Source organism: Sander vitreus, chromosome 17 (assembly GCF_031162955.1).
Source record: "Sander vitreus isolate 19-12246 chromosome 17, sanVit1, whole genome shotgun sequence".
Classification (NCBI taxonomy): Eukaryota; Metazoa; Chordata; class Actinopteri; order Perciformes; family Percidae; genus Sander; species Sander vitreus.
The window spans coordinates 4,608,124-4,626,177 of NC_135871.1; the positions used below are offsets into that span (position 1 = coordinate 4,608,124).

General features: G+C 41.1%; 1 protein-coding gene across 2 annotated transcripts in view; it reads right to left on the reverse strand.

Annotated features, from left to right (window-relative positions):
* sertad2b (SERTA domain containing 2b) overlaps positions 1–9,714 on the reverse strand; it is a 70,843-nt gene extending 61,129 nt beyond the window's left edge. For both annotated transcript variants that reach the window (XR_013503337.1, XM_078273073.1), the window contains exon 1: positions 9,507–9,714. The gene's annotated coding sequence lies outside the window, so the exon portion shown is untranslated. The remainder of the gene's footprint in view (positions 1–9,506) is intronic.
* Positions 9,715–18,054: the final 8,340 nt, after the last annotated feature.

Consider the following 18,054-nt stretch of genomic DNA (forward strand, 5'->3'; position numbering starts at 1 on the left):
CAGAGCAAGTGCAAAAGAGTAGCGTGTATTTGCTTTTTTTAACAGTAGTAGGCAAAATAATAAATAAGCTCTTGTTTAACATCCAAGCTCTTTTCCCTTTAATCTTATAGTAAAAAAATGTGCAATTTTAGCAACATATGAAATCAGATGTATCAAATAAATCCAACATAAGGCAAGTTGCAGAGTGTCTAATATAACAGTCTGTAATCGATTGGGTCACTCATGATGACGGTAAACCAAAAAAATAACACTTGCAGACTGACAGCGTTTGATGATGCTTAATGTTAAGTCATAGCGGGGCATTAAAACGAATCAACGGACTAACCGTGGATTTCCACAGGATGCGGAACGTCTGTGGATCGGCTCCGCTGCGGAACGGCTGCGTGCTCCGCCGTCCATCAATACCCACCAGGTCCGGATTTGTTGCGTAACGGCTGCAGCCAGCCAACCACGAGATCTCGCAAATTCACGTATGTTCGCGCGATATAACAGGATGTAGTTTCTATAAACAGAACCACAAAACTAACAACAGTTTGTTTCCATCCACAGGAGTAGAGGGGAAACAACTCTGTGCTGTGTTTTCAAGGTGTAATGCAGGGAAATATGATCTTGATTCTACTCGCCTCGACACACTGTGCGTCCGTTTTCCATTGCAGATTTTAGTACCGCCTCAGTCTGGCTGGTCGTCTTATGTCGGCTCGACACACACACCCGCGCACAAGTATAAACATCAGGCCATTTGAGCTTGTTTTACAGTTCTGCGGAGGCTTCATGCAGAGCTTTCGCCGTAGCATATGTAAGTGGCCTGATGTTTATACTTGTGCGCTGGTGTGTGCGTCGAGTCGGCATGTGTGTGTGTACGTAGGCTATGGCGAAAGCTCTGCCTGGAGCCTCCGCAGAACTGTAAAACACACGGCGCCGCAGTAAACTGCCGTGACCTAACGCGACACACACACAGAACGTCGAAGGTGTGTTGTTGTTGCCACAGCCAGAAGACACATTTTGTTTCAAATTAAGCTGGAGGCAGCAAAAAAAAAACACAGCTGGCTGAACTATTTAAAAATGGCGGGTTTGTTCAGGACACTCCCGTCTGTCGCTTTCACATCCCTTTTGGTACCGGCTCAGCTCGCTTGGAACCTTGACGGAGGTGGTACTAAAAAAAGGTGTTAGCAGGTACCAGGTACTTTTTTTCGTAATGGAAAACCAAAAAAGGCGAGTAGAGTCGAGGCGAGTCGAGCAGGTCCCATGTAATGGAAAAGCTCCATAAATTGATAATCACACACATCTACAGTGCATGTTGTGTCCAAGCCCGGCCCGGCCCGACACATTAACTGGAATTATGAACCTGAGCCCGTTTTAACCCAGCAATTTTTTTAATACGTGGACCATTATAACTGACGTTATAAAGGACTTGTGAGATATCTGAAACAATCTGGCCTGGTTGTGCAATTATCGAAGACAGTGCTACAGATGGGGGAGACACGATTTAGCCCAGTTTACCTCACACTCAAATCAGTGCAGGACATATACCCAGAGCTATGGGAGAAGCTGGCGAGGCATAGCTTTCTCCCCACCCAATTAGGCTAATAAAAAAACACAAATACTTGATGAATTTGTGTTTTCATCAAGGATAGTGGCGCGACATATTGGCTCGAGCCGGCCAGTGGATCAAGTTTGGGTTCGGGCAGAGAATCTAAACTCTACTTGGGAGGGAAAGGGACAAAAAGGTGAGCAGAACTTTCGGTGTTTTGCTGCTGTTATCCTGACTCAGGGATGCATTTTACAAAGTCTACAGACTGCCACATTGTTGTTGGCATTAAGAATTAAATACTCCCACACTTGAGAAGACCAGAGCCTTTTTCTCAACGTGTTGTTGAACTTGCAAGGAATCCATACTTGCGCTGTTGCTGGAGGCAGCCGGTTATTTATAGATTTCTATGCGTCGACGCAAATTATTTGTGTCGAAGCATTTACGTAATCGATTACGTCGACGAATCGTCCCAGCCGTAGATCTGGTCTCTGTGTGTTGACGTTCTCAAACTTTGTCCATTTCGGGAAACAACAACAAACTTCGAGCTAGCTAGCTAGCTTCACGCTAAAAAGTCAAGTTTTAAAGAAACTTTGAATTTTGCAACAAGGCAGGCCTGCTTGGTTCTTTCTGGAAATTACTGTAAAGATTTACAAAGAGTATGTTTACGGCATTTACTCTCTAACTGGGACGTATTGGTGGGATTGCTGTTGCCGAAGTACACACGACAATACACTGGTAAGAGCAAATTATGTTTAACCATGTATCCAGCTAATTTAAATAGCTCAAGTTACTGTATTGTGTGAACAGTTAACTTCATATCATATTTTATGTGGCCCTTTCTTTTGAGAAAGAATGAAGAACGCAAAGTCCGATGACGCCATTCACGTGCAAATAAAGTAGCCATGTGGATAGCACTCCAGCGTAGAGGATGGATGGATGTTTTGTTTACCCAGCAGCTACGTTTACAAGATTTTGTCCAAATTTTAAGACAGGCTTTATAACTCTATAAACAATAAGACTACAAACCGAGAGCTTTCGTTTTAGCTTGTTTGTAAAATAAATTATTTAAAAAATCACAATTTGCAGAGTAGCGCCGTGGTTGATAAAACAGCGCTGTGGAGAGAGATCACATGTAGACGGATCAGATTGAAATATCGCTTTCTTCATGCATTGGGCTGATACTACTTCAAATATCAGTGGTGAAGCATACGGGCAACAGGTTGCCAATGTGCTTTTTCACAAAGCAGCTTTGGTAACAAGGTTTCTGTGATGTGGTGTCGGCTGGGAATCTCACACCTCGGCTCCAGTACACTGAGAAGACGTCGAAACACAGTCTTATTAACGACTGACAATGGCTGGTGGTCAAGTGCAATCATGTATTGGGTGACAGCCTCTGTTATTTTTTACAGCCAAAAATCTCCAAACAGCTGGTATTGCTCCTCTTCCACCACCTATACCTGCTCAACGGAGGAGTTAATGTCACGTTGCTATGAGGTGGTATCGGGTGTGGTAGTATCGGAGTCATTTTATGATTACAAGTACGAGTAAGATACAATAAGATAGATAAGATAAACCTTTATTGTCATTGCACAGAGAACAACGAAATTGTGAGTGCCACAACTGAAGGTGCATTAAAGATAATAAACAGGATAGACAATAACTAGCTAAAAACAAGAATAATTTAAGACATAAAAACACTAACGACAGGAAAAATATTTCACATGGAGTATGATTATTGTAATATTATTGTGGGATGATAAAGGCAAGTTAATGGTTTGGATGTATGTTGAGTATGTTGAGTACATGCGCACGGTATCGGGTGCATCCCTAGTTTAAAGAAATGCAAACAACCCAGAGCGTTTTTCTGTCCTATCCCAGAATGCATGTGTGGTGTATCCAGACCTTACTCCACGCTGTGGAGATCTGGCAATGCAAGACTAGTGAACAGTCAATTATACAGTAGCACTGCAATAACAAGCTTTTTAAGAGCATCTTAATCGATCTCTTTTCATTTGTAATACTGCATTAGAGCTTACAGCCAACACAAGTTTTGCCATGTCAAGAGATGTATATCTGAGGGCTGGATCTGATGATAGTTAATGTTCTGTTGCTGAGCAATAGCGGATGGGAGCCACAGTAAGGGTCTGGCATGACATTCAACAAATGGCAGTTAAAGCCCACAACATGATCCCCACCTCCGCCTGCTGTCTGACTGACCAGTAAGACCCTGTACACTACACATTTAAAAGGATTATTCTGACTGTTCAGGCCAGAGTCAAACATGCTCCTTTACCCACAGGTCCATATTAACAAGATTAATAGAGAAGCTGAGCAGAGGGTCACAGGCTCACGTTCCCCAGATAACCCTGCTTATATGTAGGGGATACCTGTTCACTGTTAGGGCTATAGTGTAGTGCAATGCTGATTCTATTGAGGGATTATTGTGTGGTGATGCTATTATTACAGCCACTCTCCCACTGTCTATTTATAGTTCACAGAGCTCTCTCTCTCTCTCTCTCTCTCTCTCTCTCTCTCTCTCTCTCTCTCTCTCTGTCTGTCTCTCTCTCTCTCTCTCTCTCTCTCTGTCTTTGTTTCAGTCCCTCTGTCAGATTCTCCATATTGAATGCCAAATGCATTAAATGGAGAAGGTCAGAAAAAACAGAAGCGCTAACCAGCAGTTAGCGGTTTCAAACTCAGGGAGAAATATAGCACCTGTCCCTGATCTTACATAGAGTGCTATTCTTTTTTTTATTTTTTTTTATTAAAGGACAAATCCAGCGCAAAATGAACCTAAGGGTTAATAACACATGTGTACCGAGTCGACCGTTCTCTGGGATTTGTTTTCATGCTAATCAAATGTGGCCAGTTTTAGCTCAAACCACTAATTAGCTTACAACGCTATTCGTCGGGGCACGGGTAAAGTAAAAAGAAATGACAACTACAGTTTATTGGAAAATAGCGTTGGGCACACTGACTTTGATAAATTTACTGTTTATCAGACAAAAAGCTAACATTAGCAAACGCTGTGGTCCCTCTGCCTCTGATGCCCCACTGGCCACTGTAGGAGACACTGTAAAGAAAAATAATTCAAAAAAAAGAGACGCTGTATTCCTCCGACACGCTGTATTAACGTTACTGTTTAAAACGCTTTCCAGGTTAGTGGGGATGCATACCGCTCAAAACCAACATTAAAACCATGGTAATCTTCCCTCAGCGTTTAGTTTTGTTGCTAAACTGTGTGTAAAATGAGCGGTGACGTTAAATCATCTGTTTCAGGTAACAGCACTCTAGGGTACCGTCTATTTGCTGGATTGTTCTGAGGTAACCGTCGGTAACCAACGTTAGCAGATAAGCCTGTTGATAGCAACGGTAGTGTTCAATGACACATAAAGCAAACTTGCTAAAAAAGGAACTACACACTGTTTTCAAGTAACGTTACTGTTGACATTCAAACAGGCCTGTGTGTGTGTTTTGAGAAATACCTTTTCAATGGAATTCCATTGCTAGGCAAAAACCTGGCCCCTTGTTGATGCCATTCACATATACTGCAACAGGAAATCAACTTGGGTCCATTTAGAATGTTTATGTTTACATCTATGAAAAGGTCAATACTGCATTAAGGCTATATTTATTTTATTTATATTTGTTATTTATATATTATTTTATTGCCATTACCTGTTTTCATAAATACAGAAGTTTAGTTTGCTAAATATATAAAAAAAAAAATTGTTGAATATTGGATGTGAAAAGAAGGAAATGGTTCTTCCGTAACATTGCACTTTAGATGTGTGTTAATTTCCCACACCAGGAGTAATTTATATAGTTCTATTTTATAATGATCAATTATCTATTCCAAAAATGTTCTATGTTCTATGCACAATGTAAAATTTTCTATTAAAGAAAAGATAAACAAATAAATATTTGTGTGTGCTGTAAAGTGGTTAGAAAAAATGAACTCGGAATCGGCTAAAATCGTTATCGGCTGGTCAAACTCAATGAAAAATCGGAAATCGAAATCGGCCTAGAAAGTTGTAATCGGTGCATCTCTACTAACAAGGCTCAAAATAGCACCACACTTCCACTGTACAGGCTTTATAAATCTTTTTAATAAACTGTCTGTACCCTCATTATGCTACCGTGGAAGTGTGGCACCTGACACCATTTGTGGAGTGGTTTATTTGAAGTCTGGAGTATTAGGTTCAGTTCTTTTGCTTGTGTCAGAACAAACTCACCCATGCTTCTCTTGTTTTACAATTGCGGATACCCCCCTAACCCTAACCCACCAAATGAGAAAAAACATATTTCTTTTATTTTCTATTGAACCCGGGTTCAGTATGGTTGGCAGGGGAAGCACTTGCCAATTTTATTCCAAACTTGGGCTGCAACTAATAATTATTGCAACTATTTTCATAGTCTTGTTTAGTCCACAACTCAAAGATATTCAGTTTACTGTCACAGAGGAGTGAAGAAACTTGAAAATATTCATTTAAGAATCTGGAATCAGAGAACTTTTACTTTTTTTCATTAAAAAAATAGTCTCGCTTTGCCAGACCTTCCTCCACAGCACTGCGGAGGAAGGTCACACAGCATTCCCGGATGGGAGAAAAACATGCTCTAATTTACTGGCATTTTTTAAAACCAATCACAGTCGTTTTGGGCAGCGCTAAGCGCCGGACAGAGCAACGGTGCCTCTGCAAAATAGCCATGGGAAGGAACTTGTTTTCGGTGGAACGTGTACATTCAAAAGTTGTTTTAGTGGTGCAAAAGAAAACTCAGATTGGACAGATAGTAGTTAGCTGTCTGGATTTACCCTGCAGAGATCTGAGGAGCAGTTCACCATAGTCCTCATAAATAAAGGTAACAGACATCCGGCGGAATTTCTGGCGGCAACGGAGCAATCCCAGAAGTGGAACGTCGTGGATATAGACTATTAAAAAAATAACTGTAACCGATTATCAAAATAGTTGGCAATTAATGTAGTAGTTGACAACTAATCAATTAATCTTTGCCGCTCTATTCCAAACTGAGTCAAGATTTAATAAAAACCATCTGGAAATCATTAAAAAAAAAATCCATCAGAGTTGCATTTAAGAACATTCCCTGGAGACAGTTAAACTGGTTTCTACTGACCAGTTTACAAAGATTTCAAATGTGGGGACCTGACCTTAGTTCAGGGTCCTGAATGTATCATCTCTGTTTCCAGACAGAGACAGTGAACGCTGCATGGCTGCTGACTCTGTGTGCCAGACGGGCCGCAGCGTCTGAGCCTTAGGCGGCGAACACAGACCAATCATGGCACCTTAATCTGGATTAGCTGCTAAATTAGATGCCTGGTTGCTTGTGTAATCCCGTTGACAAAGTTCCGTCAGCCCCGTGGCCATTTGACGGCAGCCTAATCATCCAGGCCAGCCCAACATGGGCCAGACAGGGTGACTGACTGACTGACGCAGTACCCATACTACAGTTAACACATGTTACAGGGATACTGAAAATATCTGTATATACGCACATACGTAATATTATACAAAAATCGCCTCAGTATTATTTCAGAGAAGAAAATGTGAACATATGGTTCTCCTGTCAAGCCCTAGAAAGTCATCATGAGTACAGTGGTAAGTATTCAGATGTACTTGAGTAAATGTCCCAATGCCACAATGTAAAAATATTCCACTACAAGTAAAGCATTCAAAATACTTAAGTAAAAGTACAGAAGTATTGCCAGCTAAATGTAGCCTACTTAAAGTATCAAAAGTAAAAGTACAATTTTAAACAGAAAAATGGGTCCAGTGACTGATATACTATTATATAATATGACATTATGAAATTGTTCATACTATAGCTTTATAGCTGGTCAGGGGGAACTAACTTTTCTTACAGTTCTTAGTTTCATCTCATTAAGGGCATAGGGAAGAAGAAAAATAAGTTCTGCAACACAAATTCATTTATTTTTATTTTTTTAACATTGGATGATTTTGCCTTTTGGGGCCTGAAACTGTTATTTAAAGGAGACCATCTGATAAGCTCCACTCTTTGGTGAAACTGTTCACATCTCATAGACATCTGAAACATGTCTATATAGGCCAACTAGATGCTGTTTCATCATAAAAGGTTACAGGTCAAAAATGTTGAGAACCACTAAATCTTTAGGGATGGATTGTGTTATAAGGTGTTATAAGGTGTTTTTTCCTATAGGGGACATTCTAGACTTGATGAGGTGATAACAGCAACATTTTGAACGTCAAACACACATTTTCTGCATTCTGGTGAAACAATTTGTGCCTTTTCTGCATCAATTTATGGTGCAAATGTCTTTATTTATGTAAAGGAAATTATAATAGTTTTTTGGGGTGGGTTGCACTGGCCAGTTTTTATTATTGAGGGGGTTGTAAACCCCCCATCCCCCCTGTAAATTACACCTATGATGACAAAACTATGAAACCACAATAGAAACATTGCAACAGCATTACTACAACAGATAGGTCTATGTGTAGTTGGGTACCGAGACCCAGTGCTAATACGGCACCGGTGCCTTAACGACCGGTATCTACCAGACCGAATAGCAACACGGATTTCGGTGCCTCATTTCGGTGCCACTTAAATGCCTGCGCTTCTCTCTGAAGCTCCGAAACGGACGTTAGAGGCAATCGAAACATTGCCGCATGTCACGCAAGTTAACGCTAGGCAGCAGGTAACGTTAGCCTACCAGTACTACTACAGTACAACTACTAGCAGCTGGATTAAACGTTTACAATGCTGACAGCTAAATGGTGTAAAGTGTGACTGTATTTCACTGTAGAGGATTCCAACACCGGGTCTGAAAAACAACACAGGCGTGGTGTTCACTTGAAACTTGCCTGCCAGCCTTGTGCTGCATTCAAAGTTATTGTGAAATGCCCTTTTCCCATCCAGTGCTTGTTTTTGTCATTTAACAGGAATTTACTTGTGAAATAAGTTATTGTGCAGCGGAAGCAGCGTAAACTGTGAATCATGATTGGACGACTCAAGAAGCTGCCCGGTATGTGATTGTCATGATTGGATGACTGGCTGTCAGACAAACTCCTTGCTACGGCAAAACATAACATCAAAGACCCCTGGGGAAGTAGGGAATGCTGAGCACTGGACAGGTTAACTTGGTATAACTCGGTTATATAATGCAGGCGGCAGCAGCAGCGGCTGCGGCGAATGCGCGTTGCTTTCCTCGGAGCGACAAGAGAGTAACGTTACACCATGGCCAGTTCATCCAACCCTGACAGGTTATGTTTCCATCCTGTTTAAATCGGATCTCCCTGAAAAATATAGCAAGTTATTGATATTGCCAATGGGAAAATACAACATGTGGCCTACAACAGATTAACATGTAGGCTATGTTAATCTTTACAATCCTTTACTAAATTCGGCATACAAATAATGTGCCGAAGATAACACATTTTCATATCATTTTAACTTTTAAAATTGATTCACCCGGTTCGTTACGGTAGTCCCACTGTCTCTTTCAATAGAAGAATGTCGGTACGAAAGGCACACTTTCCTAAATGTAAGATCTTATTGATAGTAAGTGATATTTTCTTTGTCAGATGTATGCCAATTTGAAGAGCAGCTTCGATTAAATATGTAGAATATATATGAAGCCTTGTTCTGTCGAGTATCAGCTTTAAGCAATAAGCAAGAACAACAATTTCTCCGGTATACTGACTGGTGCGTAACGGGAATTCCACAATGCGCTTTTCCTCTTGTGAAAGCGTTGACAAATGTAGACAGGCAAGTAGGCTACCTCCCCATTAATTGTAACGTTACCCACGCTATCATATGTTTACCACATCAAGCGACTTTATGAAAATGTTTAAACTGCTTCAAGAAGGAGGCAGCGCATACCATTCCACCCTACACAACGAGGTAACGTGAATCTTACTCTTGGTTGGAGCACCATAACGTTGCATCAATAACAAAAGTTCAAGAAGCAGTTTAAGACACTCACCCTCTATGGCAGATCCGTCCAGCACGGTGCTAAAGTAGAAAAATAGATTTAAAGAAATGTCTTTCGAGTAGTTTTGCAGAAAGCTCACTCCGCTGCTGTTGAAATGTCTAATTTATTTTATATCTAAAAACTGACAGACCACGTAGGATCAGTCCAACACTTCTAATATCACAGATCGCGACCAATGCGAAGTCATGGAGGAACAGCCAGTCTGGTGCTGCATTTAAGTGCCATGAGACAGATAGTAAATTCGATAAACCCACTACTCTGTATGTGGTCAATAGCTCATACAATTAGGCTCACTTTAGAGTTTAGATGCTGTAAGCGATTATAAATACAGTTTGCCTTAGCTTTCGAGTAGTTTATAGCGACCATTGAATAGGCTATAGGCATGTCAACTTTCACGTGTTGAAATCTATGGTTGAAATATTAGCCTAGCTTAAAATGCAGGGTTTATAAGTAGGCCTACTAATGTATATTTTACCACCGGGTGTGGGAGATTTAAATAGGCAAAGCAATTTGACAATTCTATACAAAGCCGATTAAATAGCTTATATAAAACACACGGGTGGAATGTAATTAAGTAGGCTACATTTACTCAAGTACTGTACTTAAGTACACATTTGAGGTAGACTGCTTGTAGCCTACTTTACTTGAGTCTTTTTTTCATGCCACTTTCTACTTCTACTCCACTACATTTCAGAGAGAAATATTGTACTTTTGACTCCACTACACTAATCTGACAGTTTTAGTTGGGTTACTAGTTACTTTACAAATTAAGATTTGTGCACACAAAACTATAAAACTATGAAATATTATGTTTTATTATAAATTAAACTAGCCTACCCAACAATATAGCCTATAGGTACAGCTAAAATGATTAGCTAAGATTGAACTGTTTTGTTTCCAGTTTCTAAAATGTGAGAGTTTTTCTGCATTGAGTACTATAATACTTTAAGTAGGCTACATTTTACGAATGATGGACTACTTACATACTTTTACTTATGTTACATTTTCAATGCAGGACTTTTACTTGTAACAGAGTAGCCTAGTAGGCTATTACAGTGTGGTAGCCTATTAGTACTTTTACTTTAGTAAAGGATCTGAATATTTCTACCACCACTGATAATACAGTAATATAGACAGTATACTATGTAGACGTACGCAGGTTGCCCCTGCTGGGAAGACTCCCGCGGGGATAAACTATACAGTATATTTGAAACAGGTTTGTAATGTTCATTTATTTCCACAGTACCTGAACGCAGCAGCAGGCAGTGCAGTGACTCAGAGCTGAGTCAGAGCTTGGTGTCCCGCCCACACCCCGGTGGCGGCCAATAGCGCTCGTGCGGAAGCGGGTACAGTGTGGCCAACACAGTTCTCTTAATACATCCATGCTTTACAGTGTGTGGTGTCGAACAGTCACACAGCCCCATGAGCAGCCCGCCTCCACTGTCCCTCTTTGTGCGGTTTAAAGGGACGGCAACTCCCGGGTCATATACGGATATCATTCCCATTGACCATTAAATGCAGGTGGGCGGGAATGTTGTATGTGTGGCCTATGTAATCTGTGAATAAATAAAATAAAATAAAATATGAAAGACGAATTGGATCATAGGCTATAACCTACGCCATGGAAGCGGACGAGAAAGCAACAACAACAAATTCTTCCAGCCCTGCCACAGCTTCTTCTCACATCTCACAGCTCCACCACCCAAGGGACCAAAGGACTGGATTTGCACAGTGATATATATAGTACAATTAGATTACAGTGAGACATTAGGTAACCCTTGATTTGTATCGACCTCTACTGGCAATCTGAGGGAACTACAACATAAAGTCCTACAAATTCTCTGCAACAGCCCCTTTCAGCACCTCTCTAATAGCCACTGAGAAATATAAACAATGAAGAACATCACTGCCTGTGTGTGTGTGTGTGTGTGTGTGTGTGTGTGTGTGTGTGTGTGCGCGCATGCCTGATCCTCATCCATCGCTGCAGATGAGTCCAGACATTTTTTGTTTGTTTGTGGACATCCAGCATTCACTGCATCCAGTACAGCAGGGGTGTCAAACTCATTTTAGTTCATGGGCCACCAGAGGTGTCAAAAGTATTCACATTCATTACTCAAGTAGAAGTATAGATACTAGGGTTTAAAAAGACTTCTGTAGAAGTTGAAGTATCAACTCAAGCTTTTTACTCAAGTAAAAGTGTAAAAGTACTGGTTTCAAAACGACTTAAAGTATAAAAGTAAAAGTAATGTAAGGGGGGAAATGCCATTAGGGACAAAAGCTAAGGCCGCGCCACAGGGGCCTACAGTGCACTACCCCACCTCCACAAAAAATGTTCATTTTTCTAAAGGCCATAATGACTATAATGTTATGTTAAAATGTGTTGAAAACAATTTGGAATGCACCTGTTTCAGCCGCATTTATGCCCATTGAAAATGAACGCATTTTAGTACAATGCAGATACATTAAAGAACCACTACTAGGTTTTGGTGAACGATGACAATAAAAAAACAAGCCAAATTGAAATAGGAGTAACGAGGCTATTTTTAAAATGTAAGGAGTAGAAAGTACAGATAATTGCGTGAAAATGTAAGGAGTAGAAGTAAAAAGTTTTCTGTAAAATAATTACTCCAGTAAAGTATAGATACCCAATTTTTTTTACTTTAGTAAGGTAACAAAGTACTTTGTTACTTGACACCTCTGTGGACCACATACCCCATAACTTGATCTCAAGTGGTCCAGACTAGTAAACCACTCCAGAAAGATCAGTCAGACTGACCAGCTTTTGTAATTGGCCTGATTTCTCCGCTTAGTTCTTTTCAGTGGCTAGAGCTGACAGAGGAGGTAGCAGTTTTTTTTCACATTCACGACATAACACAAACACATATGGCCCTAACATATTTAAAAAAAAATACAAGTAAAAATGGTTTTGTGTGGCAGGGCACCTTTAAAAGGAAAGTGAGCTTTCTTGACTCATTTACAGTTTTTCCCAGTTGTTTACACACCAAAATTGGAACTTGACACACAATCACCGAAACCTGAAACGCATGTACCAAATCCCTAAACCAAGTCTGTAAAATTGCAAGCACAATTCCTGAATTACACTCTGGGCCAGATGTACTGTACGTACATTTGCGAATGTAGCGTTATCAGCGCCATGGCCAACCCACAGAAAGCGGACGCTGTGATACTTTAGCTTACGTCGTATTTAACAAACCTGCAGTTCATCGGTTAATCAGCGCCTTTCTCCGCCCACTATATCATAAATTGCGCTGTAGCAAAGAGTTAAGTACTTGTGCTATGATACGGCTGAGTGCAGACTGCGATATTCCAACTGCTGATGCTATGACTGTTTGAAATGATCCGGATGCAAATATTTGTAATGTAGCGAGGAGTTTTAACAACTGCTAGAATGGAATGTGAACGCTGAGTCGGAGATTCAATGTCATCTTTGATTTCTTCCAGTAACTGTAATATTGCATGGCTGCTTAATCTGTAACGCTTAATGATTTCGTGTTCACGCAACTGAAAAAGTGTGATCCTTGTGGCAAAAATCTTTTCAGCTCGTCTCCTTGGCCTATGTCTTCGTCTTGCTCGGATTACTGCTGCCATTTCACCAGGAGACAGATGCGAGGAAACCCGCTTGCGGCTGGTTTACACCCGCTTTTACAGTAAGAGGCAGAGAATTTTCACCACAAAATAGAGGCGCGCTTTCACGGGCGGTTTTTGTACATTACATTACGTGTCATTTAGCTGACGCTTTTATCCAAAGTGACTTACAATTAAGTGCGTTCAACCTTGAAGGTGCAAACTCCAGACAACAAGTAGTAAGTGCAAGTATATTAGCTCTAAATAGGTAATGCTACAAAGAGCCATGTGAAAGTGCAGTATCAAGAGAGCTATATATAGATATTTCTATTTATTTATTTTTCCTTCATTATCCGAGGTGTAGTCAGAAGAGATGTGTTTTTATCCTTCGGCAGAAAATGCACAGGTTTTCAGCCATTCTGATGTCAACGGGGAGCTCATTCCACCTTTTAGGAGCCAGGACAGCAAACAGTCGGGATTTCGTTGAGTGATTAGTTCTCCCTTGCTGTGAGGGGGCAGCAAGCAGGTTGGCTGATGCAGAGCGGAGCGGGCGGGTTGGGGTATAGGGTTTGACCATGTCCTGGATGTATGCTGGGGCTGATCCGTTCGTAGTCGAGCTGCTGCGTTCTGAATGAGCTGCAGGAGCCGGACGCAGGCAGGCCAATCAGCAGGGAGTTGCAGTAGTCTAGACGTGAGATGACTAGAGCCTAAACCAGAACCTGAGCCGCCTTCTGCGTTAGAAGGGGACGTATCCTTCTGCTGTTATGCAGCATGTATCTACACGATCAGGTAGTTGCAGCGATGTTGGCAGTGAAGGTTAGTTGGTCGTCAAGTGTCACACCCAGGTTTCTAGCAGTCTGGGTGGGGACTACCACAGAGTTGTCAATTGTTATAGTCAGGTCCTGGGTAGGAGATAGAGTTTAGATTCTCTGCCCGAGCCCGAACCGGGCCGACATTTTACGCCGCTATAATCGGGACGGGACGGGCCGGCCCTTAAACAAGCATTTGTGTTTTTTGAATCATTACTTTATTAGCCTTATTCGGTGGGAAGCAAGCTATGCCTCTCCAGCTTCTCCCGTAGCTCCAGGTGTATGTCCTGCACTGACTTGAGTATGAGGTAAACTGTGCTACATCGTGTCTTCCCCCCCTCTGCAGCACTGTTGTCGGCCAGTGCGTCGGCATGCAGACCGTGGCGAAGTATTAATTAGGTGATCGAGACAAGAAAGTCTCCTATATGGTTCCAGGGCTTTGATTATGTTGATGCCCTGATCTGTTACCCACACTATTCAGCTGAGGGAGCAGGTAGGGTCGAGTTTTTTTTTTTAAAAATTTTTTTTACGTTTCTTCATTCGGATCCATTTGCGATCCATTCTGAACAAACAGCGCAGTTTACATGCTTCGTCCTTGTATTCATTAAGATAATTCTAAACAGTTTTTTGTAGTTCAAACAACTCAGAATTTTAGTTGAGAACGTCAGTTATAACGGCCCACGTATTAAAAAATTGTCGGGTTTAAATCGGGCTCATAATTACAGTTAATGTGTCGGGCCGGGCTCGGACACACCGTGTACAGGCTCGGGTAGGGTCGGGCTTGATTTTTTTGGGCCCGATCTAAGCTCTAGTAGGACAGCCTTTTTCGCTGGAATACACAGTTAGGCGCACTTTACGCTTCCCCTCCCATCTCTTTATGGGAAACTCCCACTTTCCCCTTGACCCTCCTGTGAATGCATATGCATGACATGGAAAAGCGCAATTTGCCATTTTCAGTTCCCGCGACAGGCAGTGACAATCTTTTACAACCGGCTACAGCGTAACACTGAGAATGCAAAAGGCATAAACCTATTGATGGGATATTCATAGTACTGTTTTGTGTTGAGCACATCAGTGTGCTGTTGGTTGGTAGACAGATCTATTTATGTGTGTGTGTGTGCCATTTTGATGGAGCGATTTAACAGTTTTGAATGCAGTGTTGGCTTTTGTTAGGGACTTGTAGAGTTTACCATTTTAGGGGTTTTATGTTTACAGTTTTGGGAAAATTAGCAAAGGATTCAGCAAACGCATGTAACGTTGGGAAGAACTGTAAATGTCTCGATTGCTAAGACACATTTCTTGAAACCACCTATTTTCTCAAAACTGTAAAAATGAAACCAAATTCTCAAACTATATCCAAAAAAGACCTGACTCTGCTGGCAAAATCAAACAAGACTTTCAGATCATACACACAGCCAGTCAATAACTAAACACTACAGAGCATTCTTTAGACATTACCTCAAAAATTCGAGAACACAGTGTCCAGGGCATGTAGTTACAGAAAAACTTTCATACAGTATTAATAGTAAACACATTTTGCAATGAAAACAAAAAGTATATCACTTGGAATATATTGTACACTGCAAGTAGTGCAAGCAATACAATATTGATTGTCTATATATTAGGCACTAGGTAGAACAAAAAATACTGTGAAACTGCAAAATCAAACAACATTCAATGTTCCTGTGCCACCTGTGCACTGGCTTGGTTTGACTAATTGGTTTCATCACCTGACCTCGGTAGAAACGTGTAAAATCTTTAGTCGTGTGAGTTTTGAGTTTTACAAGAAGAGTGGCTGAGATTGGCAACTTGTCTCTAACTACCTGAACTTGTTTAACTTGAGCAGGATTTCTACTTTGTTCTATTTATCAAAGATAGACAATTTACATTTATCTTATATTTTTCACAACGTGGATGAAGCACAATGTTCAGACTGTGATCGATGTGTTTACAGTTTTTTTCAATTGCTTAAGCACTATTTTGAAAACCGGGACCGTTTTTTCAAAAAACGACACACAATTAGCACAATCGCACACCCAATTAGCAGAACACCTCAGACCCTTTGCAAAATGAAACACTCTTGCAAAAACTATACACTAATTTATTTACTAATTTTTAAGTCATATGAAACACACGTTTCATATGATTTAATTCTGTTTGAACCAGTTACACACTGCTGTCGCTAACCTAAAACACTTTTAGCAATTCTACTTCTCAGTGATTAGAGTACTGTAAATGAAGTACACAGAGAAAGTGATAATAATTCAATTACATTTTATTTATAGTATCGAGTTATCTCAAGACACTTTACAGATAGAGTAGGTCTAGACCACATTCTATAATTTACAAAGACCCAACAATTCCAATAATTCCCCCAAGAGCAAGCATTTAGTGGCGAAGAAAAACTCCTTTTAGGGAGAAACCTCGGGTGGTGAGGAAAACGTCCTTTTAGGGAGAAACCTCAGACAGTTAAAAAACTATCGCCCCATTTCAAAGCTGCCATTGTTGTCCAAAATTATCAAAAAGGCTGTGGCTAATCAACTTACAGCTGTTTTAGAGAATTTGGAGATATGACAAATTTCAGTCAGGCTATAGCAAGAGACATTCTACTGAGACGGCCCTGGTGAGAGTCCATAATGACCTTCAGATGGCCTCAGACGTAGGTCTATGCTCACTGTTAGTACTTTTAGACCTCAGTTCTGCCTTCGATACAGTCGATATCATGATTAAGAGATTACATGAATGGGTGGGCATATCAGGTGTGGCCTTGGACTGGTTTGCATCCTATCTCTCAGATATGTCTCCATTGGGGATTGCCATTCTGCATCATCGCCCCTGTCTTGTGGTGTTCCACAGGGTTCAGTGTTGGGCCCCATATTATTCATTTTATATATGTTGCCTCTAGGTCAGATTATTCGCAATTTTAACATTTCTTATTTTTATGCAGATGACATCCAAACTTACTAGGCTCCTAGATTGCATAGACGCCATAAACAACTGGATGGCTGAAAGCTTTTTGCAGCTGAACCCAGATAAGACTGAGGTTTTAATCATAGCGCCAGACAGTGCTATTCCTCTGCTCAAGCAGAACCCTGATTATCTTGCCAACATAATTCACTTACACACCCCCTCCCGGTCTCTCAGGTCTGTCTATCCTCTGTCTGCTATCCACGCCACACACTGGTCTGAAGACATGTGGGGATAGAGCTTTTGAGGATATGCCACCCAGACTCTGGAATGCACTACCTACCAGCATTAGGTTTGCTGAGAATGTGGACTGTTTTTATTGTCTATGCACATTGTAAAGCACTTTGTGACCGTGTCTGTGAAAAGCGCTGTAGAAATAAAATGTACTTACTTACTTACTTACTTACTTACTTACAGACCTAGGCTCTTTGAAGGCGGTGTCTGACGGTGCCGGTTGGATGTGTGATGAACAGCGGCAATAATAGTCACAATAAAGATAATGAAACTATGACTAGAAATAGTAGTTGTAGTAGTTCATGGTGTAGCAGGGCACTGCAGGGCGTTACAGGGTGTAGCAGGACGTAGCAGGGCACTGCAGAGCGTAGCAGGGTGTAGCAAGGTGTAGCAGGACCACAGCGACAGCTGCAACCATGATTTAGGTGCCACCCTAATCCAAGGAAAACTGCTGGCCGACAAAAAACATGAGGGCTCCGGGGAATAAGCTCCCCAGAGCTACATTAGTAACAAGCATTTCTGGGACATGGATGCACACCGATGGAAAGAGAGAGGAGAGAGGAGCTCAGTGTGTCGAAGGAAGGAAGTCCCCCGGCAGTCTAATATACAATAAGTTCACCAAACACTACAGAAGACCAATGCTGCAGACTGAGGAAAATATAATTTATTTCTCTCCATATACCAAATCAGTCAACATGTCAACATGGAGAATCACAACAAAACATGTCCCAGTTTTCATACCGCTACTACAGTAGTGTGTATAACACTGTTAGCTCAGCAAACAACAGACAAAAAAAAATAAAAAATGAAAATGCAGTGCAGAAAATTTTAGACATACCTGCTCAATTTTTATAGTGCTTAAACCTGATTGGTGTGTCTACAATTAAGCAATCGTGTTTGCACACCTGATGGCTGTGTTTCACAGATTGGCTCATAGGTGTGGT